Source organism: Uloborus diversus, chromosome 4 (genome assembly GCF_026930045.1).
Source record: "Uloborus diversus isolate 005 chromosome 4, Udiv.v.3.1, whole genome shotgun sequence".
NCBI classification, from domain to species: domain Eukaryota; kingdom Metazoa; phylum Arthropoda; class Arachnida; order Araneae; family Uloboridae; genus Uloborus; species Uloborus diversus.
In genome coordinates, this window is record NC_072734.1 from 79,416,723 (window position 1) to 79,444,092 (window position 27,370).

General features: G+C 34.0%; 1 protein-coding gene across 2 annotated transcripts in view; it reads left to right on the top strand.

The window, feature by feature from the left end:
* Window positions 1-27,370, top strand: part of LOC129220181 (mitochondrial basic amino acids transporter-like) — a 90,287-nt gene that overhangs the window by 31,713 nt on the left and 31,204 nt on the right. Inside the window, exon 1 of one of the 2 annotated variants that reach the window (XM_054854537.1) lies at window positions 18,508-18,656. The exons of the other annotated variant lie outside the window; for it this stretch is intronic. The gene's annotated coding sequence lies outside the window, so the exon portion shown is untranslated. Of the gene's footprint in view, window positions 1-18,507; window positions 18,657-27,370 lie in introns of those variants that run through there. 2 annotated transcript variants of the gene reach the window in all.

Consider the following 27,370-nt stretch of genomic DNA (forward strand, 5'->3'; position numbering starts at 1 on the left):
ATGTACCTCTTTACACGAGTATACTCGGGATAACAAATATCTATACGCATATTCTCGTGTGTACACGAACATACTTGTATATACACGTACTTTCTCGTATATGCACGCTTAAATATGCATGAACACGTAGAAATACAAATGTACCTCTTTACACGAGTATACTCGGGGTAAAACATATCTATACGCATATCCTCATGTGTACACGTACATACACGTATTTTCGCTTGCGTGCACGCATAAGTATGTGTTTTCACAATTAAAAGCAAATTTACCTCTGTACACGAGTATACTCGGGGTAACGCGTATCTATACGCATACTATCGTGTGCACTCGTACATAATCGTATATATGTATTTACTCGTGTATGCACACATAAATATGTATATTCACTTAAAAATTCAAATATACCTCCGTAGACGAACATACGCGGGATAACACGTTTATATACATATATTTACGCACATAGTCGTATATACACGTATTATTTCGTGTATGCTTGCGTAAATATGTACATACACGTAGAAATACAAATGTGTCTCTGTTCATGTGACATTTATATTTTACGAATTTAATCTGAATTAAAAATTTAATCAAATTAATTTGATTACTTTTAATCTGATTACTTTTAACCTGACTAAATTCAATTTGATTAATTTAATCTGAACTAAATCAATCTGAACTAAATTAGTTTTTTTAATCAACTAACGCGTTAGTTTAAACTAACGTTAATCTTCGTCTGCAATTGAATTAAAATTTTAAAATATTAGTTGGAACTAAATGAGAGTCAGATTACTTTAGTCGATTGAGGATTTAGTTGATTAATGCCCAACACTGATCTCCGCTAATTAAAGTCGTACAATTATGAGATTGATCCTATTGTTTTCTTTGGAAAATTTCGAATTGATCGGTATCTCGTTTGACTCCCGATTCGCAGTGGTTCTCGAGAAGATCGATCTTCAGACAGACAGACCGACAGACAGACGGACGCGAACAGATTTTAATATTATAGTGGATCTGTTATCATTCATTGGAAAAAAAAATGTTCTTTTGTGAGCAGTGGGCTATATTGCATCTAAATTGACTAAATAATCAAATAATGAAAATAACTATACTAAAATATAGAAAAATAATTAAGATGTTTTTACGAATTGAAATTAGTATCCTTAAAAAATTGTTGAAAAGTAAGTGCTAACACATTTGCAACAATATCGGAGATAAGTTAAATATGCAATGGGTTTCGCAACTTTCATCAATATTATGACATTGTTTTGGGAAGAGTTCATTAGAAATTTCTCATAAGTATTCAGCAGCTTTCAAGGTTTTCATCGGACGAAAACGTACAAACTAAAGAAGAATATATAACGAGAATTTTATAAAACCTCAAAATCTTCCTTGGGTAATCAAGCATGCGGCAAAAACTTCTTTCAATGCATTAAAATTCAGTGAGAATACTGTAAAACAATAAAGATTAGCAAAGTGGTAGTTTAGTGAAAACAATTCTCAAATAACACAAGGTTCATTCATCATTCATTCATATCGATAGTAGAATCTTATGCGAGAGAACACACACATGTTTTAGGAATGGATGAATTCCATCAGTGTTCTAAGCTATAGTTTACAGAACATTCTTTAACTAAAATTTAACTTTGATTTCGTTCCAACTGTTATAAACGATTTAATACTCAAACTGCCCTGGACTGGAAAATACCACGAAATAGTTTTCGTTTTTCATATTTTTGCATTTTTAACATTTATTTTAGTGTTAGTCTTAAGGATCAAACAGATTAAACTAGTTTCTAGAACAATGGGGTTGTGTCAAAGTACTACTTTTGTCACTGAAATTGATAGAAAAAGCATAATAATAATAATAATAATAATAAATAAATAAATAAATAATAATAATTGTAACATGGAGTGAGAAAAAATTTCATTTTCCCAAAGCTTAGTGTTTAATAAATTGTTTTAAATGTTCGATTTTGAAAATAAGGCGTGGTCTTTAAGACGTCACAAATGATGTACTTTGGCGCATCTGTCACCGCGTTTCCACGTTATGATAATGAAGAAGCGCTCTACGCTTGCTATCAACTATATCGTTGCCAACACATGTAAAGAAACGAACTAAATATTGTGCACTGTGAATGGCATCATTGAATGGCATTTCGTCATTTGTCATGTCATCGCAGAAGAGTAAACAATGAAAGCATACCGATAAAAGTAATTTTTTTAAATATTTAAACTAGTCAAATTACTTTTAAAAATTGTCAGATCCAATGTTTTTAAACATGCTCTTTCGGAAAAAAAAATACTTTTAATGTTTCGGAAACGACTTCATTGTAAAAAAAAAAACGGTTATAAAGCGATTTTAAGCGGTACGTTGTGCAGCTAATCGGCATTTGTTGCCAAAAAACTAGCTGAAATAATAAGAATTGTGAAGGGGTTGCTTTAAAAAGAATATAAAACTCAAGCGATCTTGACCAATAATTATCAGCCGTTTCAAATTGTAATAAGAAAAGTTCAAATTACATTTTGAAGGAATGCTAGTAGAGCTAATCGTTTACACTTGACCTGTTTAAGCAGTAGACCACGAGAGTCACTTATCTGAAAAAGAAGTTGCTTCTTTTCTGTTTCCCTATTACGCGTATCGCCACTCTCATTACTCTCAACAACACTCCGAGCGAACATTTCGTCAAATTGAAGAAACTGCTTTTGTTAGTGGTTTGAGGATGCGAATTTCGTCAAATGTAACGAAATATTTCTTTATTCTAGTTTCGTCAAATTAACAATCATTTTCGTAGTTTAGAGAGCATTTGTTTCGTCAAATTAATTTCGTCATATATGAGGACGTTAATTTCGTAAATTTTTAAGAAAATTTATTTCCTTTTTTTTTTTTCTTTGAGCACATTAGTTTTTTTTTTTTTTTTTTTGAGAATACAGTCGAACCTCGTTAATTCGAACACGCTTAAAACAAATAACTGCTGAAATGAACTTTTTTGCAATCCTTGTCTTATTGTTTATTGTTTTTTGGATAAAGCGAACGATGTTTTATAATAATCGATTTTAATAGTCCCTTTAAGTTCGTTATAACGAGGTTCGACTGTATTTTATCAGATTTGTGTGCGTGTGATCAAATCCTAACTTCAGAATCTTACCACCGTAGTTTCCCACTTTATTGCGTATAGACACTTTCACAGGCCCGTCATTTACGGGGTCAGGGGGTCAATTGACCCCCCCCCCCTCCCGTCTTGATTTTTGAACATTCATGTTTGTACCACGGACGTAAGTAGAGGGGAGCAGACGGGGCTTGTGCCCCGGGCGCCAGATTTTAGGGGCGCTAAACTGACCAAGTAAATACTGAAATTTATTTTTGTAAAAAAAAAGGGGGGGGGGGGTCAAATTATTATAAATCCAAAAAAAAAAAAAAAAAAAACTCAGTGCGAGCGCAGGCAGAAAGTTTGCATGGTTTTATGCGGATAAAGAATGGTAGAGATACACGAAAGAGAGTGAGGAGGGCGCAGTAAATAGCATGAAAGTATTTTCTTAGAGTGACTAGTACTTGTTATATGTTATTTAAAGAACATCCCTCTCAGAGGAGGAATATAGGAGCAATATGGGAAGTTCAAAAAACAGGGGGAAATGCTCAAACGTCATTTTTCTACAATTAAACGTCATAAAGCTGCCAACATGATGTCTTCCTCTCATTTACAATGACGAGAGCTAAGGTCTACCCCATTGGCCTAAAGGAAAATCGTTATACTGTTCCCTTGGCCTAGTTTAGTTTAAAATTTTCTCATTCTTGGAGAAAAATCTCGCACTAAAATAATGGAGATTCAACTTAAAGTGCGAGAGGCTGCCCAATTTTTCTTTAGAAAATACTGAAGTTTTTTAGAGATAAATTGAGCTAAAATGAGAAATTTTAGACTTAGTTTCGATACATTTTTGCCACATACACAATATTTTAAATATGCTTAAATCATCTACTTCAATTAATGTGTTAGAAATCAACTTTTTTTTACAACTCTCAAACTTCAATTTTGCTTTGGTACTTTTGATGCATATTTATATTAACAGTAGAACCTCGTTTATCTGGCTCCCGTTTATCCAGATCTCCAGCTTATCCGGATCAAAATTGTAGAATTAAAAAATACATTCACTAAAATGATGGTACTTCTAAATTAATGATAATAAGAACGAAACTTTAAATGTGCCAAATATTCGCTTATTTTGATTAAATACACAACTGCTATATATAGGTCTTACTTCGTGCAATAGATTATAGTCATCTAATAAACAACGTAACGTATCTGGAGTGTTAGTCTGACACCACTGCAGCTGAACTAGAAATGATTAAGTATTTGCGAGTAATAATCCGATGCAATTTTTTTACGAAGATCGTTTTTCGCTGCTAATAAAAGCTAAGTCTTCCTAATTACAAATTAATTACTGCTTATTATCCGCATTATCCAGAATTTCGTTTATTCGAATTGCCTTTGGTCCAAGTTAGTCCATATGTAATTGTACTGTAAATGGAAACTACCTGAAAAGTAGCTCACTGAAAACATGTAACGTTAATATGCTTAAGATTTGTGTTTTTAAAAAAAGATTAATAGAAAGAGTTTTGATATCAAGCACATTAGGTATCTGTTTTTCTATTAACTGTTTTTCAGATGTATAAACTATATACCAGATGTGGAGAGTGTGCGTTCTTGATAAAAATTAGATCTTGTAATAATTAATATTTAACTTTATAGATTGCGACAATTTAAAATGTGTTGCACATTAAAAATTATCAAGGTAATGTTTAAGTACAATCAATCAATGTAATGCTCGTTTTGAGCTATTGTAAGTTGTTGGCTTATAGTCATTATACTAAGTAGTACATAGTACTCAATTGATTTCAAGTGAAAAACAAAAAACAAATAGCCTACTAATTTTTTTCATCGGAGTTAAAATTATTTCACATATTATGGCGACACGTTGTTGAATACTGTTATTTTTCTTACGAATTTCTTCATAGTAGTATAAAAAAATACTTAAAAATAAATAATTGAAAAAATTTCTGCTTTATTGTTTTATTTGAAGTAGTAATTTTAAATTCGAATATCGATATATTTTTTTAAAAAAGGAACGTTAAAGAAATTATGAAAGGATGCCTGAGGCGGGCCTGCGTCCAGAAGACCTCAGACCCACTTACAGATTTGAAATTTTGTACAAAATTACTTCGAGGCCCGATGATTTGCAATTGGGGTTGCTTATTTTAAATTTCGAATTATTATTTACTTATTATTTTTTTCTGTAATTAATTTTTTAAGCTAAAATGTCACATAAATTGCCTATTAAAAGGATGAAAGATTTCTAACATCCCTTAAAATTTCATATTGTTCCAAAAAGATTTTTTCTGCATCAAATAAAGCTTCTAACAATTTTATCAACAAATTAGAGCAACAGGTATAAGGGTTTCTATTTTAGCGAAACATTCCAGGCTCAGTAGGGAGCTAAAGATCCCCTTTAGCACCCCTTAGCATCGCGGGAAAAAAGCTTTTTTTTTCTTCTAAAATATCTCGGTTATGCATATTTCTATCAAATTATTTTTATATTTTCGGGTAGAAGTGATATTGTGTTCTAAAAATGAGCTCCAAACTTAAATTATATTTTCTATGGGAGAGAGAGGGGGAATTTTCACTTTGTTCGAAACGGAATTCGTACTGCAAACGCGGGCTACTTTGGTCTTAAGGTCCTTCTTTAGCCCAAATGGATAAAAAGATACAACATCCTCTGTCAACCTTCAGAGCGCAATTTTTTCAAAATATTTTGAGAGATTCCATTAGAGAGTATCCCCAAGCACTCAATCATGTATACTAAGCAGTATTATAGCTCTGCTCAAGAAGCAACACTAGTGATTCTGCATTCCTTGTGCTAACATGTGAATTTATAACCTCTCAAACTTCTCTATGTAGAAGCAGTTCTAATTCAGCTAAGAGTGTTTTTAAGTACCTGTTTACGAGCACTATTTACTACTCTATGCCGTACTATAGTTGCACTTCTCATTTCTGTTTCGTTTTTTTTATTTATTTATTTATTTTAATTGACAATGACAGCATATCTCTTTACCTAAAAATTATGACCTACTTTGGTCCAGCATAGGAACTTGAAAAAATCGGCCAAAGAGATTTGGAAAAGTAAACACTAATTAAAATTAAGACTCTAAACAGGAAAAAACACAAGAAAAAACCTGGAATTCTCGAAAACGGATAAATAGAGAGATTGCAGACTCAATTCATTAGGGCTGAGTTACATAGCTTTCATTATGGAAGATGAAGAGGAATTAAAAGTTGCAGGAGGCTTTAAAAAAGGTTTACCCAGTTGCATCGATATATTAAAAATATTGTTAAATTTGTTGGAAAGATTATGGAATTTTATTATTGTAGATTGGAATGAGTTCATGTTTCCAAAGACAGCTGTTGATGCGAGAGAAGGAGCGAGTGTTGGAGCATGGAATGCATCAAAAAGTTTTGGCGGTGACTGAGAATTTAGGATCCTTTGTTTTATGAATGGTGTTGTCTTAGTAAAATTATTCAACCCTCAAAACTGATGAAAAGATGACTGTTCTCCGTCGGTAATTTCTGTGACTAGATATGCACACACATATTAAAAAATATAATAATAATAATAATATTCCTTAAAACAAAAATGTGCGACTCAAACTTCTCTTATATGTGTTTTTTCATTCAAATAAATAGTTTTTCATATGAACACCCGTATTTCTTTAGCTCTAGTTAGTTGTACAGTGATTTTAAATAGAGAAATTCACTTTGGGCTAAAGTAACCCAAACGCAAGGGGTAACATTGGCCCAAATAAAAAACACTAATAAAGGGTAAAAATACTTGGAAATAAACTGATCACTATTCAAAATTTAAATTAAGAGACCTCTAGATGCATTAAACAAGTTTCCACATCTTGGAAATATGAATCGTTATAAAATTATTGTGTGTGTGTGAGAAAAGAATGAGAAAAGTTTAAAATGTGAGCCAAAGTAACCCGTGTTTACGGTAACGTATTTTTCAATCTGATTCTGACAGACGATTTAAATCTTCGCGAATCAAATAAGGTTGCGAAGCAATCTTCGGGGTTGGTAAGCGTCAGTGAGCAGGAGGCAGAGCCACCTGGTAAAAAAAAAATAATGCAACAAGTTGTTAATTACTCTCTTGTGGAAACACAAAATATTTTTCATTGAAAAACTTCGTATGTAAAATAATAAATAAAATATTAAATTATTTTTACCGCCTATCGAAAATTTAAAAAATGCAATACAGTGATAAAACTGCATAAAAACTTACAATTACGTAAAAGTCGCATTTATAGGCTTATCAATGTATGCGTCTTCCTTAATTCTGCCTAATGTAAATTTATATATTTAGAATAATAATTTTTAAATATTTATTTTTATGGGGGGGGGGGGGGGGGGGTGGCGCCGAAACGAGGTCTTGCCTTTGCTCGAAATTCACCTAGTTACGTCCCTGGTTTGTACACATGACTGGCCGTTGTTTTAGTTGGTTTTCTGTAAAATTTTTATTGAGTACAGACTCTTTGTCATATTTGGGAAAAAATTGAAACAACGGGCCTGTAGCCCCCCCCCCCCCCCCAATAAAAAAAAGACAAGTAATTGTTAAAAAAAGAGGCACAAAAAATGTCAAGCAAATTTTTATTTATGTAAAAATGCAAACAAACAACTTCTTAAAAAAAGGTAAAACAAATCATTGCAGATTAAACTCCCCATGGTTTCTAATTAAACCCCCCATAATGGGGGTTTTCCTTCAAAAAATCTAATTTTTGTCGGATATTTTCCAAATTTGGCACAGAGGTTCGTTATTGGAGGCTCGGGAATTCACACAAGGTCGTTTATGTCCCTGTATGTGGGGGGCGGGGGGGGGGGGGGGTAGACAACCCCGCGTTGGAGGTTCTCCGTATTAAAAAAAAAGTTTTTGTCCGATCTTTTTAAAATTTGCCGCAGAGGTTTTTAGATGCTCAAGAATCACGCAGGGTAGTTTTCATTACTTTATATAAAAAACCAGTTTTTATCATATCTTTTCCTAATTTGGAACAGAGGTCCTCTGGTGCTCGGGAATTCACACATGGTAGTTTTCAACCCTCCATGATGGGGGGGGGGAGCAACCCCGCATTGGGGTTCTCTTCATATAAAAAAAGTTTTTGTCCGATCTTTTCTAAATTTGCCATAGAGGTTCTTTGATGTTCAGTAATTCACGGAGGTTAGCTTTCGTCACTGTATGGGTGGGTAGGGGCAACCCCAAGAGAGGTTTTCCTTGAAAAAAAATCATTTTTTGTCGGATCTTTCCAAAATTTGGCAGAGAGGTTCGTTCATTGATGTTCAGGAATCCTCATAGGGTAGTTTTCGCCCCGCTATGGGGGACAACCACCAAATGAGGGGTTTTCTTATAAAAAACCAGTTTTATCATGTCTTTTCAAAAATTGTCACAGATGTCCTTTAACGCTCGGGAATTTCCGTTTTCGTCCCGCTATGGAGTGGGAAACCACGTGTGTGTGCGGGGGGGGGGGGGAGGGTCTTATAAGAACCCAGTTTTTGTCTGATCTGTTCTAAATTTGGAACATTTGTCTTTTGATGCTTGGGAATTCTCATAGTGTAGTTTTCGTCCCGCTATGTGTGGCAAACCCCATAGGAGTTTTCCTTATAAAAATCCAGCTTTCGTCGGATCTTTTCCAGATCCGGCCTAGATGTCCTTTTATGCTGGAAATCCACATAGGATAGTTTCCCATGGGGTAGTATGGGGTACTACCCCATGTGATTAAAGAACCTATGTGCCAAATTAGAAAAAGATCTGACAAAAGCCTGGATTTTTGTAAGGAAAACTCCCCTAATCTGGGAGGGGGGGGGTGCCCCTAAAGCGGAAAGAATATTTCAAACTGTTTGAACTACATCTCTACATCGCGATGTAAGGATGGCGATGCATAACGATGTAGAAATTCCTACATCGCCCTGCAATACTGGGATTATAAAAGTGCTACTTCCTCAGCAGACATTGGGTTCTTGAAAAATAAATCATGTGTCACTTTTATGCACAATTAGATCAATATATGCTCGGGAGAAAATTGCTGAGAAGTTTTTTCTTTATTGCATCGCATGAAAAAATTCCAGAAAAAAAAAAGATTTTTATCCAACTTATACCACAAATTTCAAAGAAAAAGTACAATAAAATGGACAACTTTAAGTTAGTATATATTTGTTCTAAAATTAGATACAGAAAATAAAATTAGATAATATTAAGAAAAAGCTTACCTTTTTCTTTTTCCAATCAATTATTTGTTTTATTAATTTTGCTTGTATGTAGAATGTTTATTTGGCCAAATTTATGTTTATTACAGGAACTTTATTATTGCATGCATTTCATACTTTGAAAACAATTCTCTGCCAAAATTGCAAAAGGTATTTGAAAATATAAATCTTTGAAAAATGCAGATGTGCAATAAATCTTTTGGTAAAATTAATTTAGTGTAATGGTTGTTAAATAATTATAAAATATACCTTTGCTTTTTACCCCTAAGTTTTTATTTTTATTTCCAAACGTGTGTAACGTGAAATCAATGTATAATATACGAACATTTAGAATATTGTTATAATTATGAAAAAGTCTTCGTCTGTCCTTGTTCTGATTATCTCCGTGATGTTGGATCCATCCTAAAAAAGTTTTAAAAAGAGAATATATACATAATAAGTAAGTTCATGGGTGTATGCCCTCATGCACATCGATCTTTTTTCTATTTCGAGGAAAGTTTTACGATTAAATTCAGCAGTTTATTTCTGAAATAAAACATGTTTTCACGGTTTCTTTCAAAATCTGACTTTTTTTTTCTTAAGTTAAAAAGCTACGATTCGCTTGTGACTTTGAAAAGCATCTGATTTAATTTTCATATTTTTCAAAATATATGATTATTTCGATGCTGACAGCTTTTTTTCAAGCAGATTGCAAGAATGAGTTATTTTTACAGCGTATGAAAAAAAAAAAAAAAATTTTAGGCAGCTAGACTCTCAGTTAGTTTCTGAAATTAATTTCTGAATAATATTCTAGAATTAGAGTTTCTTCAATTTATCGAGAATCAGCATTATTTAGCCATTAAACGAGTAAATTCTTTTGCACATCAAGTCTTGAATTTTCATTTTTTTGAGCTATAACAAAATCAAGGGTGCAAAAATTGTTGATCTGTTATTTTTTTTTAAATTTATTTTTTATTTTAACTGACAGCCAAAATACACCTTTTTTTTTCGATTTTTTCCTTTTTTTTTCGAACGTGTTACGTTTTCTTCATGAATGTTTTCCGAAGTACTCCCTCCCTACCCAAATTAGTTCCAATAAAGTACTTATGAATTAAGTAGTACTGAAACTGGTGATTATGATCATATTTGCACTTTTTTCAGAGATTTTATACGTTATCAATAAACAACATTTACTTACCGAGCTTTACCTCCTTAAACCACTATCAAATTACAGTCAAAAACCCAGGGCTCCAACACTCGAAGCCACGCTCGATTTCATAAGTTAACTAGTAATTACATAAAACTATCTTCTAGCTGATGGATAGGGATTTAATAGAAAAAAAAAGATTTTTCTGCTATACTGGGGGTAGAGTAATTACAAAATGGGGCGTAGCTAAAGGGCGTGTGTACTTCGGATTTTTTTAACTCAGCTGGTAATGATTTTAAGAGGGAATGCTTGCCAAGTAAAGTTGTGAATTGACAGTATAGTGCCTTAAAATCTTTAAAAAATATTCGAACAAAATCATAAAATCGTCAGAATCAATCGCTAGTACAAAAATATTCAAACGTAGCTCTACTAGTTTGGGACGGAGACGAAGGGAGTATCACCTTTTAACTAAGCATATTTGATTTTTAAAATATGCAATTTTCACGCAGTAAATAAAAAAAAACGCCAAGGGAGAAGAGTTGCCAAAGATAGGGGAAACCCAATAACAAAGTGCATTTTCTTGTTTGTTTGTGTCTTGAGACGATATCAATGGATTTTTTTTCAAAGGTATATAATGAAAATAGGGACTAGTGTGGTGAGCAAAGCTTGTTACATATATAAAGCTTATCATATATTTTCATTATCCTTTCAATTTTTCAATTGAAGTTCGGTTAAATTTTCAGACATTTTACTTTATATCCAGCAAAATCACAACTCCAACTAAAAGATTTGGATTTATTGGAAGTTTATCAATAAAATGCTTCTTAGTCTGATTTAATGTAGACTGGGATTTCTCACTTTTTGTTGACAATATCTTGAGGCGGCAAATATGGCAATAAAATTAATGCTGTATTTATTTTAGCTGTAGAAACTATGTATAATGGAAAAATTCATAATTATGACAAATCATGTAACACAAATTGACATAGAAAAACTAATAAATTTTGTGCATGAAGTGGGAAAATAAACAACAAAATATGCTTATTATGGTTATTACAATTTTCAAACATGCTATACTATATTTTCTTTTCTAATCGAGGTTAAACATTAAAACTCTACCTTCAATAATTTATTTTAATTTGCGGAAATATTGAAAAAATATTGAAAATATTCTGCTGAAATATCAAGCACAAAGATAGAGTTCTTTATGGAAATTAATATTTTCTCTATCTTAAAATGATTTTCTCAAATTGATATTTACTTTACTTCATGTTTTATGCAGGTAAAAAAAAAATGGCTGCACAAATAATGAACATAAGCACTAAATGCTAGAAACATCTGCCGCAGGGAAAGAGGTTATATAAACAACATGGGGCAAGCTGGTAAGCATATTGGGGGATTGGTATATAGTATTTGTTTAAGGAAATAAAAATGCAGAATGAAACAAATTTGAATTATTAAACTAAAAAATACACTTCGTTTAACAGAATTATTTTTGTAAAATTTGAAGAATGAAAACACATAACCATGTAATATATTCAACGTTGAAATTAAAAGCTTCAAAGTTCTATGCCTTTTATAAAAGCGCTGTATTTATCATCTGTGTTAGTTAAGCTACGGTGGAGGGTTTTTTTTTTTTTTGTAAGTTTAAATTCGTACAAACTCTTTAGTCATGTTTGTAACTTTTTTAACGAAATAAAGAAAGTACGCTTTTGGAAACAAATGTCAACGAACCAACATTTTCTTTTACAAATAAAAAAAAAAAAAAAAAACGCTAGCTAAGCCTAACGTGGAGGTGACTCAAATTAACACACACAGAATTCTAAACCTAATCGAACCGTTTGTTTTCAATTTTAATGTGTTTTAAATACAACTATAAACACAACACTGAACAAAAATGTAACAATACATAAAAGAAGGCACATTGCACATACAAATTTCAATAAATACTAACCTTTTTTATGAATCCTTTAGAATAATTGAGGTAAGATAATTTAACGAGCAAGTACAAGATTGAAACGAAAACTCCCAGAATGCACTGCAATGTGACGAAATCGGGACGAAATAATTTCGTGAAAAATTTAAGATTTCTGGTTTCGTCAAATATCACGTGATTCGATGACGAAAGGATCGTCGAAAATAACGAAATAGTGCTCGAGGATTGCCGAATCGTCAAAATTGAGCGTTTCATTTTTGACAGTGTGGCTTTGCCCGTAATAAAAAATTAAAAGGTCTTTTGGTTCGCCTGTATATTTACAAATAATGTATGGTGAATTTTCTCTTCAATTGGCTTGTGCCCATGCTACGGTTCCACGCGTTATAATAATTTCGTAATTTACTCGTCCATCTTATGATAATTTTGTTCTTAAAATTGGAATAGAAAAAGAACCACATCGAATTTTCGAAAAATCGCTTCGAGGTGCACACCCCCATACTACAAACCAACTTTGTACCAAATTTCATGAAATACGGCCGAACGGTCTAGGCGATATGACCGTCACAGAGATCCTGACAGAGATGCGGACCGAGAGAGATCCTGACAGACAGAGATACTTTCAGCTTTATTATTAGTAAAGATTCGAAGATTAGTAAAATTTGCAGCTAAAAAATAGCTTTGAATTCATTGTTCACAGGTTAAACGTGTGAATGAAGTTCTTTAGTTCCTATTTTTCTAATTCTATGAATCTTAGTTTCCGTAAATATTTCTGAATCTATTCAGGAGGAATACTTTCGGAAGTTGGAAGCTGGAAACATCAAAAGATCGTTTTGTGTACCGGGCAACGGTTTCAGTCATCAGAGAATAAGTTTGATAATTAGAGCTACAATTGAATGGTTTAAAGAAGGGAACAAGCGCCAAAGTATAAAAATTTGAATTTTAGCGTTAAAATTTTTTTGAACCTTCAAACAATTTTTACCGCTAAAATTCAAATGTTCATATTTTGGCACTTGTTCCCTTCTTCAAACTACCGATTCAATTATAATTGTCTTTGCAATAATATGCAGAAGGACATTGATTCATTGTATTAACGTCTATTGTTAACGGCTGCAGCTTTCTTAGCCAATAAGCGAGTATTCCTTTTCAAGACCAACCAATATTTATTGATCGAAACAAAAATCAAACGAGTGTTTCAGAGCTGATAAAACCCATTGAGAAGGAATAGATGGAGAGAGTGCAACCCTACTATCCCGATACGGCAACAGTACCATGTGACCTGGGGAGCAATTTCGAGTTGACCGCAACCGCTGAAGAAGAGAAAAATTAGATTTATAGTAATAGTGCAGTATTCTAGCATTGTAAACTGTGAGGAAAAAGCCACACCAGGAGGTCCAGTAACTTCTCCCTAGCATGTACGAATGTCTTTCACTTCTAAATAAAGAAAAAATAACATTTACATGCATTCAACGAGTACATATTCCACAGTTGCCTATATTTTTTAAATTTTTGTACTCATTTTACCTATAAAAGTTATAAAACATTGTATATCTTATTGAGTGCAAATAACATTTTAGTTCCATAAAAACACTTTTTACTTAACTAGTAATTATTTTAACGGCTCTTAAGCATTTTGTGCACATTTGCTTTGTTGGCGAGTATCTTCTCGCCAAGCTCCTGTGAACAGCAGATGCGCAAGAATAAAGATTTGCTATTTTTATGATTCAATTTAAATACTAGTATGCCTGCATATGAAATAATTTCAAAACATTGATTACAATACATATGAATTCATAAATTTTCAGTCAATAACAGAACACTTTAAACTATTTGTACATGCCCGTCATTTCAGGGAATAAACATTAAAATACATGTTGCACACATTAAAATGCAGTTACATTGTGTTTAAAAATTCGGAAAGAAGTGGGGAGATGGAGTTTGAATAATAGGTTTGTATTTGTATCCGTTATTTATTTATTTATTTATTATTATGCGGTAAAGGAGTTGCAGCCAGAGTTGCTCTGATTTGTAGCCCCGACTTCATTATAGACGCCGTCTGAAAAATATTTAATAACAAAAGAGCGATTGCGTGTCAAAACGCGACAACTTCCCAGCCAAACAAGTCACCTGACCTGGGAAACATTGGGTCCCAAACTTATTCCACTGAGACATTTGCTATGGCTCCCTACATTAGTATTCCTTCTCAATGATAAAACCCAGTTCAGTTAATGTTTCACACTCTGGCACGGTCACATGAACGTAGGGTGGTTCAAAAATACATGCAAAAAAAGTTTTTCCTAGATAACGGGACACACCTCAATATTTTTAGACTCGTGGATAGCAATACACAGGAAGGATTTTAGCTTCCTATTTCAACTGAAAGAGGGTGCTCAACCCCCTCCCCCAAACTTCATTAGTATTGGGAGGGGGTTAAAAAATACATTGAACTGAAAAATCAATGCTACATATTATAATATATACTAGTAATATGCATATACATTGCAATAAAAATATTATTTACAAAAAAACAGCTGAGGGAATTAAATGTTCCTAAATTTGTGACATTTTCTATACTACGGCTAATGTTAAATTGAAGGATCATTGAGCACCCTTTTAAAATTTGAGTATGAAGCTAAAACGTTTACAGCATAATACTATTAGTAAGTCCAAAAAAAAAAAGGTGTGTCCTGGACTCCAGCTGAAAAAAAAAGTTTTTTTGAACCACTTTATTGAACATTGTCATATCCCTTTTATTAAATGGATTTGGTATCGCCGCGCCGATTCAAAGTGGTAACGAGTAGTCGGGAAATATTCTGCCAGGATTTTATAAGGCTCATGAATTGATTAATAATGCTCTTTTAAATATTATATCATGAAATAGTTGCACTGCGTTTTCGTCATGGGAATGATTTTCTTGCAGAAATGTCTTTTAAGAACGTAAAATATTCCACGCTGTTTCCTTTTCAGTAAGGAACACAAAAATTCAGCTTTCTTTTTGACGCTGTTATGTTATTTTGTTTCTCGCAAAAAATGTGGTACATTGTTTCTCCTCGAATAAAAATAGTTTGCGTTCAGTTAAGCACAAATCTAGGCAAGAAAGGCTGATTTTATCAGTCACCGTTTCTCATGCAAAACATCAAAAACTTCTTAAGATCTTGATGTATTTTGCTTCAGTTTATAATCTTTCAAAGCGTTTGTTTTAGATAGCAAGCGTATTTCTCATAGAAAAATAGTGATTTCTGCCAAGTATCAATGTCTTCATAAATCTTGTTCAATAGTTATTCTGGAAGTAACGAGACTTGAAAAAATTAACTGTTTCTTGTCAGACTGTTTCAAGACAGATGGCATTTTCTTTGTCGTATTCGATGGAAACCACAATGACGACTAACTTTAATCTGGCACAGCATTTTGAATTCTTTTGATATTGTTTCTCTCTATCTCTCTTTTAATGAAACTGATATGGAAAAATAAACTTATGAGCGGCTAACTGATGGTAGAACCCTTCTCACCCTTCTGCAGAACCCTACAGTTCCGTGGAACCCGCTTTGGGAATCGCTGCTCTAAGATGCTCTTTATCTTTATAGTGAGAAATGGGGCGGAAGGATTTATCATCATTCGACTTGTGATGCTAATATAAAGCAGAACTTTTAAGAAAAAAAAATCTGATAATCCAATTGAAAAACACTAAGGTCACACAGATGTCAGACTTATTTTCAACGTTTTTGACCTCCGTCTCTCACTTTGTCACAAAATGTCACACTTCACCTTACACCCTCCACTCCTTTTTCACACGTAGCGCTATTTTTTATAAACATATTCTTTTAAAAAATACGCGGTGTCACCATTTCTTGCTATCACCTCCATCTCCCCTGTCACAAACTCACAATTTCACGAATCTCCCACCCTCAAAAAGCTTAATAACATTTGTGAACAACCCCTATTTTCAAACCGGGCTTCCATCGCTTCCATCCCCCCTTTATGGTTAAGTAATAAATTTCATTTTCCAATTTAAGAAATAAAACTAGAAATTATATTTAAAAAAAGTAGAAATGTGTCAAAGTTTTCAGAACAAAATTATTTGTTTTACTTTGCATATCTGTTTACGAAACATTATTTAACACAAGCATTAATTTCCCTTTCACGTATTCCTTGTTTAGATTAGATGTTAGTAAATCAATTGTTTTACTTAAACAAGCCATATTTGTTAAATAAAATTATTACCAAGTGTTTGTGACACCTCAAAATACTTAGGGTTAAATAGTGTAAGTCTAACATGTCTAAGTGTTTCTTTGGAAAAAGTTATTGTGTACAAAATTCATCAAAATCTTAAGAACAACGTGATGAGTTAAGTTGTTCAACTTGCATCAATGTCCACTATCTGCTTCAATATTCTCAAAATCAACCCTAACAAAAGTTTGTACTTTTACCTTTTTGTCCCTCTTTTTAGCTGCCACAAACTCCCATGGTTTTTAGTTGTCTTCCCCCCCCCCCGTATAAGCTCCAATCGCCGCCACTGTTGAAAATAGACGGCTTTGTGCTGAAAACATTGAGTTTGACCTGTCCCGGCAAAAAAAAAAAAAAAATCCATGGAGGTCGAATATGGTGACAGTGGTGAACACCCTGTAAACCTTCGTCCTATCAATCTCATCGGCAGGTGGAATCAAGATAAGCCCTTACGTCGTATTGACGGGGGGGGGGGGTTAAGTCCTGCTGGAAGTCCCATTTTTCATTTCTCATTCATTTTCTTCACTTTTCATTCCCTAAACATTTCTTAATTAATTATTATCTCTTTAGCCAGAGTGGTCCGATAGTGGGCGTACCCCCATTTATTTTCAACATTATGTGTATATCAGTCATCTCATAGTCGGATGTTCGCTATGCGTATAGTTACCTTGCGGTCATAAACATGAGGCTCTGTGGTAGAAGCTTCACTTCATAAACCGGGGGCAGTGGGTTCGATTCCCACCGGTGTCCTGGGTGTTATTTCCTCTCTTTGGGTTGCAAATCTTTCTTATAAATGTAAAATAATGAAAGAAGTCCAACTTCTCGAGCCAATATATCCATTACATTTATCAACTATGGACACATCAACAGTAACAGCACCACCATCCATGTCCTATTTTGAGGAGATTTGGAGATGTTTTCCCGCAAAACATCTCCCAGAACATGGCGCAAAATTCACCTGAGTTACATGGATGGTGTTCGACCGATGTTTACGACTCTTAAGACTGCAAGGCTCACTCATAACTAACATATTTCTGAGAATGGAAGGGGTACGCCCATTTTCCGGTACAGACCACACATCATGGTTGAAATTTCCTTTATTCTGAAAACAAAACTTAGAAACACTATTATTACCATAATTATTATTACACACAAGTAACCGTGCTCCACACGACACAGAAAGCACAAATCAGAAAGAAATATTTTACACCAGTAAGAGAAGGAAGTAATATCCAGGGCGAAGACAGGAATCGAACCTTCGACCTCCTGCACTGCGAGCAGGGAGCTGTCGGGACTAGTCCTTTTTGCCGCTCAGCCACGGAGGCTTCTAGAAATATTGTTTTGTCACTCTAAACTGCAATTTTCATGCGTAAGGGAGGCAAGGCGCTCAGATTGAAGTTCTCATCAAAATAAAGCTGTGCAATTAAGCACCGAAAGAAAGAAAGAAAAAGCAATTATTCACCTCTATAATTTTCCTTCTTGGAAATCGTGTATTTTTTTATATTTTGACTTTTTTATCGTAAAATTACCACTGATTTAAAAACGTATCTTTTTTTTATTTTTAAAGGGGGTAAACGGATTATTAATAAGTGTTTAGGTGTAAAAAGTTTTAAAAGCGTGCTATGAAACTATTTGCGTAAGAAGTGTTGAGACTTAACAAGTTGTGCAACACAACATTTCGAGTGCCCCAACCTTCTGAAATAATCCTCTTATACGAGTTCCTTCAGTTTAGTGTAACGGTAAATTACACGCTAAGAGACTTCACTTTAATTAGCAGGGAAAAAATTATACCTTTTACCGGAGAAACCTTGTCGAAAATCGTCCATGTGTTGCGCTTCACCTGTAACATTCAGATTTCGACGTTATCCGAATAGTGTATTCAGCTGTTTACACAACAAGAGCATGGTGGTGGAATTTCTTGACTTCACAGTTAAGTCCTGCTAGCGCCTTGTCAACATCTTGTCCTCAGCAGAAAAGAGAGAAACTGAAAAAATTTAGGGCCGATTTCGTTTTTTTTTAAGTATTGATCTACGATATTATGGTTTGTGTTTTTCAATCAATAAGAGTGAGTACATTTGGCTTTTATTTTCATGTTGAAGTAATTAGAAGAATTTTAAGTTTGGAGATTTTTTATTGTCCTTGTATTCGTGTTTTGTATTTTATTTCTCGAAACAAGATGGGGGAATTTTTGTGGAGCAAAACTCTTGGATTAAAGGATTAATGAAAGCCCGTCTTGAATGTATTAGTAAGCGATTATATGCATGAATAATTTTAATTTTGACGTTTGTGCTTAAACGCAAATGTTAGCAAGGAGGGGGAGTAAAACTTCGCATAGTAAAATTTTATGATTTTTTTCCTTGAAGACAATCATATAGCTCTAAGCACTGGAAACCAACTGGGAAGAAAGCAAAAATAATAGTGTTATAGAAGAATGCTTTATCGTTGACATTCTATGTATATTAGAACAAATTGAAATAACGCCTTTAAAATTGTTTGTCTGGTATAACTTGTTCATACGTAAAGTTTTATTTTAATAAGCAATCTATAAAAAAAGCGAGGGGGGGGGGAGGGATGCAAAAGATGAAGTTCATATGTTGAAAATTGTATGATTATTTAACTTCAAGACAATTTTACAACTTTTAACTGTTGGAAGAAAATACAATAATAGTATTTACGTAGGAAAGCATTCTTCTATTACTGTTGTCTCTCTATGCAACTTAGAACAAATTTAAATGAATAATGCGTTGAAAACTATGTATCTAATATAACTTATTCAGTTCTGCTACATTTTATTGACTTCAATGTTGGGCAATTCACAAAATCCAAAGTGGAAAGAGATTGATTGGAAATGGAAATTGTAGACTCTTAACTCTAATAGGCGGAAACATTAAAACTTCTTTTTCTGTCAAAATTACGGTAATTTTCGAAAATACTGAGAAATAATCCGTATATATTTTAAGAAGTAATGTAATGTAAGGTAAGTATTAATTAGGAGCTAATTTTATAACCATACAGTAAGCATTTGGTTGCTGTGTGCTTTATCTTTTCCATCCCATGTTATTCACAATTGTTGCATCATTATGTAGTTTTTGAAGCGGTGGTGTACCTAGCATGGGTGACACCCAGGGCGGTTATTTGTGGTGTCACCCCTCCCCCAATCTATAGGTGCAAAAGAAGAAAAAAAAATATGAAAACATAAAAACATAATATTCATGCAATTTTCAGAAACAACTACATTTGTGTTGTAGCGAAATTAAGTGGGCTAATGTACAAAAAACAAATAAAAGTGGGGGGTCTGGGGGGTTACCTCCGGAAAATTTTCAAATTCGTAGTCTTAATAGAAAAAAATTTGGAAAATAAAATAGAACCGACTTCAAAATTGCTCTAAAAAATGAAAAATAATTTTATTCTTTAAACACCATCGATACTTTCAAACATAATTGAAGTTGGCGCAAAAACAAAAAGTATAATCCAGTTTAACCATACTTCGTTAATATTTTTTTCAGAAAATCATCCAAAGTTAGGAATGAAACATTTATATCGGTACTCAAATATGCAGTTATTAACGCATGATGTATGTGGTAGTGAAGAAATTAGACCTGGTTAAATTTTTATAGTTGTAGTTGAGTTATGGCTGTGTTCTATCTTATCTATCGTTTTTGCGCCAACTTCAAAAATTATGTTTAAAAGTATTATCGATGGTGTTTAAAAAATAAATTATTTTTCACTTTTTAGGCCAATTTTAAAATCTGATCTTTTTTTTTTTCAAAAATTTATTTCATTATTTTTAGTGTAAATGTAGGTATTTCAGTAAAAGTAAGAAGTTACCATTACGAAACTTCACCTTTTTTTACCATAAAAATTCTAAATTCCCCATACTAAAAAAAAAAAAAAAAAAAGCACGCCTTCAACTTTAAGCGATTGGCACTAAAAATTTTTCTTTGTTCCTCTCTGGAATTCATTTGTATATTAATTTAATTATAACCATTTAAATATTACGTTTTCCCTAACTTATTTGCATTTCAAAGCATACAAGTTGCTTGTGATGCAATCCTGTATAGTTGAGGCAAACCCAACTTGGTAGTATTGTGAAGGATAAGCAGATCGTGATCACTGCATCACTTCGCTTCCAGGTTAAGTTTACCCCCACTATGGAGCAATGACACTGAAGAAACTTGATGCCTGCTTCTGAGAAGCTTTTATTCAAAAATATCATTACAATTGTTATTAATGTTACTGTTATACGGCTCCAAACTTTTGTAACAATGGGTTTCATATTAAAAAAAGAAAAAGAAAACATACATACATACGTTATGAACTGATAATCGGCTCCTTTTTGAAGACGGTTAAAAATGCATTTTAGGTGCATATTTCTCAAAAACTTGCAATTACACTTAGGGTGTAACCCCCCAAAAGGGGACACCCGGGGTAGACCCCCCCCCCCTTTCCCGTGGTGACGGGGCTGTTTGAAGGTAATGGTATCGCTTAGCAATTATTTCAACTCACTGCTGAATTTTTAAGACGAAAAAGTTTTGAACTTTTTCAAATCAATAAGTCTTTATTTTCATTTTTTTTTCTTTTGTCCATTGTTGTAATAGTAGAAATGAATTATCAGATGAAATAAATTTTTATACATTCATTTGCGTCTCCATACGGTTAGAGAATGTAATTAAATGACATTGCTGCTATCATTAACCATGTGATTTGATTACTCGCTGTTGTTTCTGGCAGGATTGCTGTGAATGCACTGGACATCAAAACTCTAGTAAAAGGGCTCTCTACAAATGGTGTCGCGCTTTGAGGGGGCTTCCTGAAATTGTAACAACTGGTGACGGAGGGAGGGAGGGGTAACAAGATGAGTGACATCACGCATTAAAAAAAATGTTTATTAAAAATGGCGTGATGTGTGACAAAGAGGGGAGGGAGTATGGTGAAGTGTTATGTTTTGTAATAAAAGGGGGGGGGAATCAAAAAGTTGAAAAAAAGATTGAACTCATTAATAGACATCCCCAAAGCAGAAGTTACCTGTGGACTTCTATGACACAAAGTTTTCTTTGTAACAGAAATTCGATCGTCATCAGAAGGGGGGTCCGGAGGGGGGGGGGATCGCTACAAATTAAATGTGTGCATTTCAAAATATTGCTGCAACCACTCATTATTTTTATAATTTTTCAGTTTCCATTTAATTATTTATATTTTGGAAGAAGGGATAGTTTTTTTCCGCCTCTCTGGATACGCCCATGGGGAACGTTATAAATTTGATATTCGGGCTTAAATGGGGGTTCTGGGATTTGCCGCTAGTAATTTCTGGTCTCCCCTCCAATCCACACGTGGATTCACGCTCAGTGCTATCAAAAATATTGAAACTCTGAAAATTCTCAAAATTCTCTTTCCATTATGTTCATGTTAAAAATGTAAATGGCAATTTTAAGATAGAGAAATGCCGTTCAATAGGAAGAGTTCAGTAGATTTTATAGAGGTTCAAAAATGGTAAAATGAAGATTCTTTTGATACATATTTTTCCGTTTTGAAAAAGGTTCATTCTGAAACAATTCTGACCACATTCCTTTTGAATTTTTGCCCCTCCCCCCCAAAGCAGAAGAATCGGATGCTCTCTCCCATTCCTTGTCAAAAGAAAATATTATAATTTTGATAAGCATTATCATTTCCTTGTTTTCTCAGAAAACAAAGATCAATTTGATGCTTGAATGTAACATTCCTGTCCTGAGAATCAGTTTACTTATCTCTGAATGGTGGTGGGAATTCAAGTCCAAAATTCCTCCTGTCTGAAAAACTTAGATTTTGGTTGGTCAAATTGCTTGCGTGTTTCCCTGTACTTCAAATAGTGAAAGAGGGTTCCACGGTTGACAACGCATGAGGTTTAGTATCACAGTCCAAAGAGCAAAAGTTGATCTCTGATATTTAGTTGATGACGTGCAGCGATTCTTGTTCCGTTTGCACTAATTCAGAAATTATTCCCTTTCTTTTAATTTCCTTTCTTAAGCATTCATTGGTTGTAAAATCTTTATCTTTACTAATAATAAAGCTGAAAGTCTCTCTGTCCAGAGGATGACTGTAGGATGTATGTGACGCGCATAGCGCTAGACCGTTCAGCCGATTTTCATGAAATTCGTCACAAAGTTAGTTTGTAGCATGGAAATGTGCACCTTGAAGCGATTTTTCGAAAATTCGATGTGGTTCTTTTTCTATTCCAATTTTAAGAACAAAAATATCATAAGATGGACGAGTAAATAGCGAAATTATCATAACGTGGAACCGTAACATGGGCACAAGCCAATTGGCGAGATACGAAATTATCATACGTGGAACCGTATTATGGGTACAAGCCAATTGGCGAGAAGATTCACCATACATTATTTGTAAATATACAGGCGAACCAAAAGAACCACCTTCTAATTTTTCTATTTCGGGCAAAGCCGTGCGGGTACCACTAGTAGAATATAAATCGACTTTCTTCGAGTTGTTAGCAGGTTTTAGGCATTATCTTGATCAGTGAGAAAGGACCTTTTGATAACTACTTGATAATATAGACTTTCGGGTTAGGGAGGGTGAGTTCAAGAGTTTCATTTGCTTCTAGATTTTTGAGGTAAAACATCTGAGGCTAACTGTCTACTCAAGAAATATCATGGAAAATTTTTGATCCGCCTTTTTGATTTAGGCCACCAAATGTTATCCTTGTAATCATGTTATTGACCAAGGGGCAAGAACATTACTAGAGTCATCGGAACATTGATTTTACTGGTCAATTTACAGCGATAAAATGACCTCAAGAAAAGTTGTGGTTGATAAAGGACAGGGCTGCCGAAAGCAAGGCGGGCTCCTTCCCAGTTTGGTCGCTGAGGCTCAAGCCCTTATAAAATTTATACTACTTTGATTCCAAACTAGTTTCCGACTAGGCTGACATGATCTCTCGCCGGGCCTGAGTAAGGAGCAACAACAAGGTGGGAAAATATTAGAATTATAGTTTTTTTTTTTTTTGTTCTGTTGATTTAGGCCTCACCAAATTTTGTACAAGCCTCAGTTGATTTTATAGTCAGCAGGGCAGCAGGAGGCAAGAAAAAAGTAGAGGGCGGGAGGAAACCAGTCTAGTTAAATACGGCAGAAAATATTCACTCACTTTGGTGCAACTTATACACAATCAGCAGCATCTATTCGGTATCTTGTAGTCCTAAAAAATATTCTAAATATGCTTGCTTTCTAAATACAATATTAAAAAATAAATAAATAAATTGGACTATTAGTTCTTTTTAGTAACATAAATTAGCAGAAATATCAGTAAGAATAATGTTTATATTTATAGACCATAGAATTTTAAAATGTTAAAAAAATTAACTTTTCGTGATTCACATTACAGGAATTCAATCGTCTAACAATAATTATTTCCAATACTGAAAATACAAATGTCAAAAGAATGCTGTTATTATTGTCTTCTAATGGATTTTTTTTTCGCGGGAAATTGCAATCAATAAGTAGAAACATAATAAAACAATACAATATTTACCTTTTAAATTATTTCAAACGGAAAAAGATTTTCCCCAGAGTTTTTACTCATAGCACAAGACTTTATAACACACATTGAGGTCTATTCTTAGCGGAGAAGCTTTTTATACCTCAAATAATCCACAACGTTTTTCCAAATTTTATTCTCAGGACAATACAAATGAAAGATTTACAATACATGAGAATGGAAGGACACCCAGGGCGAGGTGGGAATCGAACCAACATCTCTGGCTTAGAAGACACAACTTCTACCACAGCGCCATCGAGGCCCCAACAAGAAGATTTCACATGAAAAGAAAATGGTTCTCCTGCAATTGACAGATTCTAATTTGTAAACATCAATTAATCGAAAGAAAATGATTCTCCTGCAGTTGCCAGATTCTAATTTGTAAACATCAATTACTCGAAAGAAAAAGATTCTCCCATAGACTAATAATAAGAGTAGACTGAGCTTTCTCATTCTTGCTGATGAAGAAAATTGGTTCATAGATGTATCATGTGACTAGTGGAAGGGCTTGGCGAAGACTTTGGCAGCATGGTTGCTAGATGGCAGCATTATCTACAGTTTGACACTCGACATGCATTTTACGACAATGTGTTTTCATTAAAAAAAAACTTCCAGGTGCAGAGATTGAACTGTTTTTCTTTTAGTTATGCATTATTTTGACATTAATAATATTTTTTGATCAGTTTTCGGTAACTTTTATTTCATTTGGAGCTGTCAGCGTTGGCGTGAACGAAATGGCGTAAACGTTCTGCGTTAACGCAAAAATGTACTAATCGGTATCTTAAATTGAAACTGTAGGTAAAATCTTACCGTTTGCTGATTCTTCTTAGTCGCTTGCATCTTTTATTGCTTAGAGAGTTATTGAAATTGACTAAAGAAAATGCACAATACTATCTAAACGAAAAACTCACTATATTAACAAAATATTTACAACTTAGAATAACAAATTTACAAATCGGACTCCATAAAAGATCATTCTTCCGTGTTCCATAAATTCTATTTATTTTATTACGCGTTGGCGTTGATCGTCTGCTACGATTAACACCCGCTGTTGCTAGGATATCCACCAGTCACATGGTTTGGTTTATGAGCAGCAAAAGGGTTGCCACAGCTCGGTCTACTCTTATTATTAGTCTATGGATTCTCCAGCATCTTTAGACAGCGTTAGTGGAATGGGACTCGGGTTTCTCCACGTAAATTTTTTAAATTGAAATCTTAAATACGCAATAGTAAGCAATCGTAGATGACATTATAAAGGTTGAGATTCGGAAACTTTCCCCTGGAAGTTTTTCGATATTACAGTATAAAAGCGAAAACTTGGGACAAATTTAATACTTTTGGCGCAGTCTGAGATCGGAGGCACCAGGCGTACCTCCGGAACGTTCTTAAGAATCAAGTACTAAAAACAAAATTTTAGACGAGCTTCAATGATGTGAGAGACATGTAGCTTACAAGTTTTCCTCCAGAAACGTTTTCTAATTTAAATCCTAAAACCGTAATTGCAGACGTACTTCATGATTTTACGAGAAATTATATAGATCGTCTGCATTCTCTGAAAATATTTCCAAAATTGAAATTCGGAACTCCAGCGCTCGAATACGCTACCTAGCGGTGATTTACAAAACTGCAAATGAAACTAAAACATTGCCACGTTGCGTTCCACGTGTGTCTGTTGACGTAAACACAGGCAGTTTGTTCTGAGTATTTATTAACGCAATCGATGTATCTTAGTTTGCTTTCAGCTACAGAAATAATTTCGTCCCTTAGTAGTATTCTCGAGCTTCTCAAAATAATGTTAGTCATCATTATTTCCTTAATAATTGGTGAAAGCGAAAATTCTGGATTAACAAACTTGGATAACGTTATACAAGGTAAAAAATTTTATTGTTTTGTATGAATTTGTAAGAATATGGGGGTTTTTTTAATCTTAAATTAATTAAACTTACCATATTTTACAGCAGCATTTAGTTGGAATGGACAGTATGCAAAATATTTTCTTGAATATATCATCGTAGAACAAAAAGAAAGAATTTACTTTATTCCTTTTATTCTCAGCTGAAAGGTTTCGCCAAATTTGTTTAGGGTTATAGTTTTATTGGGTTGTTCGGAAAGTCATTTCGTTTTTTTTTGGGGAACATGAAAGACAGTTTTCGTATAATGAATAAATATTTTATTAAATTATATATTGGCCATTCTGGTCCAACACTTTTTGCCATCTTTCTGGCAGTAACATAATTCCCCTCTCATAAAAGTTTTGGTCCTTGCTGGCAAAAAACTGGTTCAGGTGGTTTTTGACATCTTCATTTGAGGTAAAGGTTTTGCCATCCAAAAAATTTTGCAGGGACCGGAACAAATAGTAGTCGGAAGGCGCCAGATCTGGAGAATACGGTGAATGTTGCAGTACGTCCCATTCAAGCTGTAAAAGTTTTTGGCGAGTGACCAAACTTGTGTGAGGTCTCGCCTGGTGGAACACTACACCCTTCCTGTTGATTAATTCGGGCCTCTTCTCTTTAAGTGAATCATTCAATTTGTCCAGCTGATGACAATAGACTTCTGAATTAATCGTTGTATTGTCCGGCAAAAGCTCAAAAAAAAAAAAAAAAAAAAAAAAAAAAAACGATTCCTTTGACATCCCACCAAACGGAGAGCATCACCTTTTTTTGGTGAATGTTGGCTTTTGACACGCTTTGAGCCGGTTCATCTTTTCTGCTCCATGACCTCTTGCGTTTAACATTGTTGTATACAACCCATTTTTCATCCCCAGTACTAATCCGCTTCAAAAATGGATCATTTTCTTGACGTTTGAGGAGCGAATCACACGCGTCAACGCTTCGAGGTTAAGCCCATGCCTTTCAAATGGCCAAAAACAGTCGAATTCGACAAATTTAATCTCTCACCGATCTCTCGTGTGGTTATTCGCCGATTTGCATCAACTAATGTCTTTATCGCATCTTTGTCAGCTTCGACCGGCCTTCCAGACCGTGGTGCATCTTCGACATCAAAATTGCCGGATCGAAATTTTGCAAACCAGTTCTGGCACTGGCGTACTGTTAACACGCCTTCTCCATACACATCCGTCAATTTTTTTCTCGCTTGGACAGCATTTTTACCTTTTCTGAAGTAAAAAAGTAAAATATGACGAAAATGCTGCTTATTGCTCTCCATATTTAAAAGGGCACCAACCAAAAACTACTGCGTAGAATTTATAGAACTTTTTCACACACAAGCCTTGCAATATCAGCTCTCAAGAC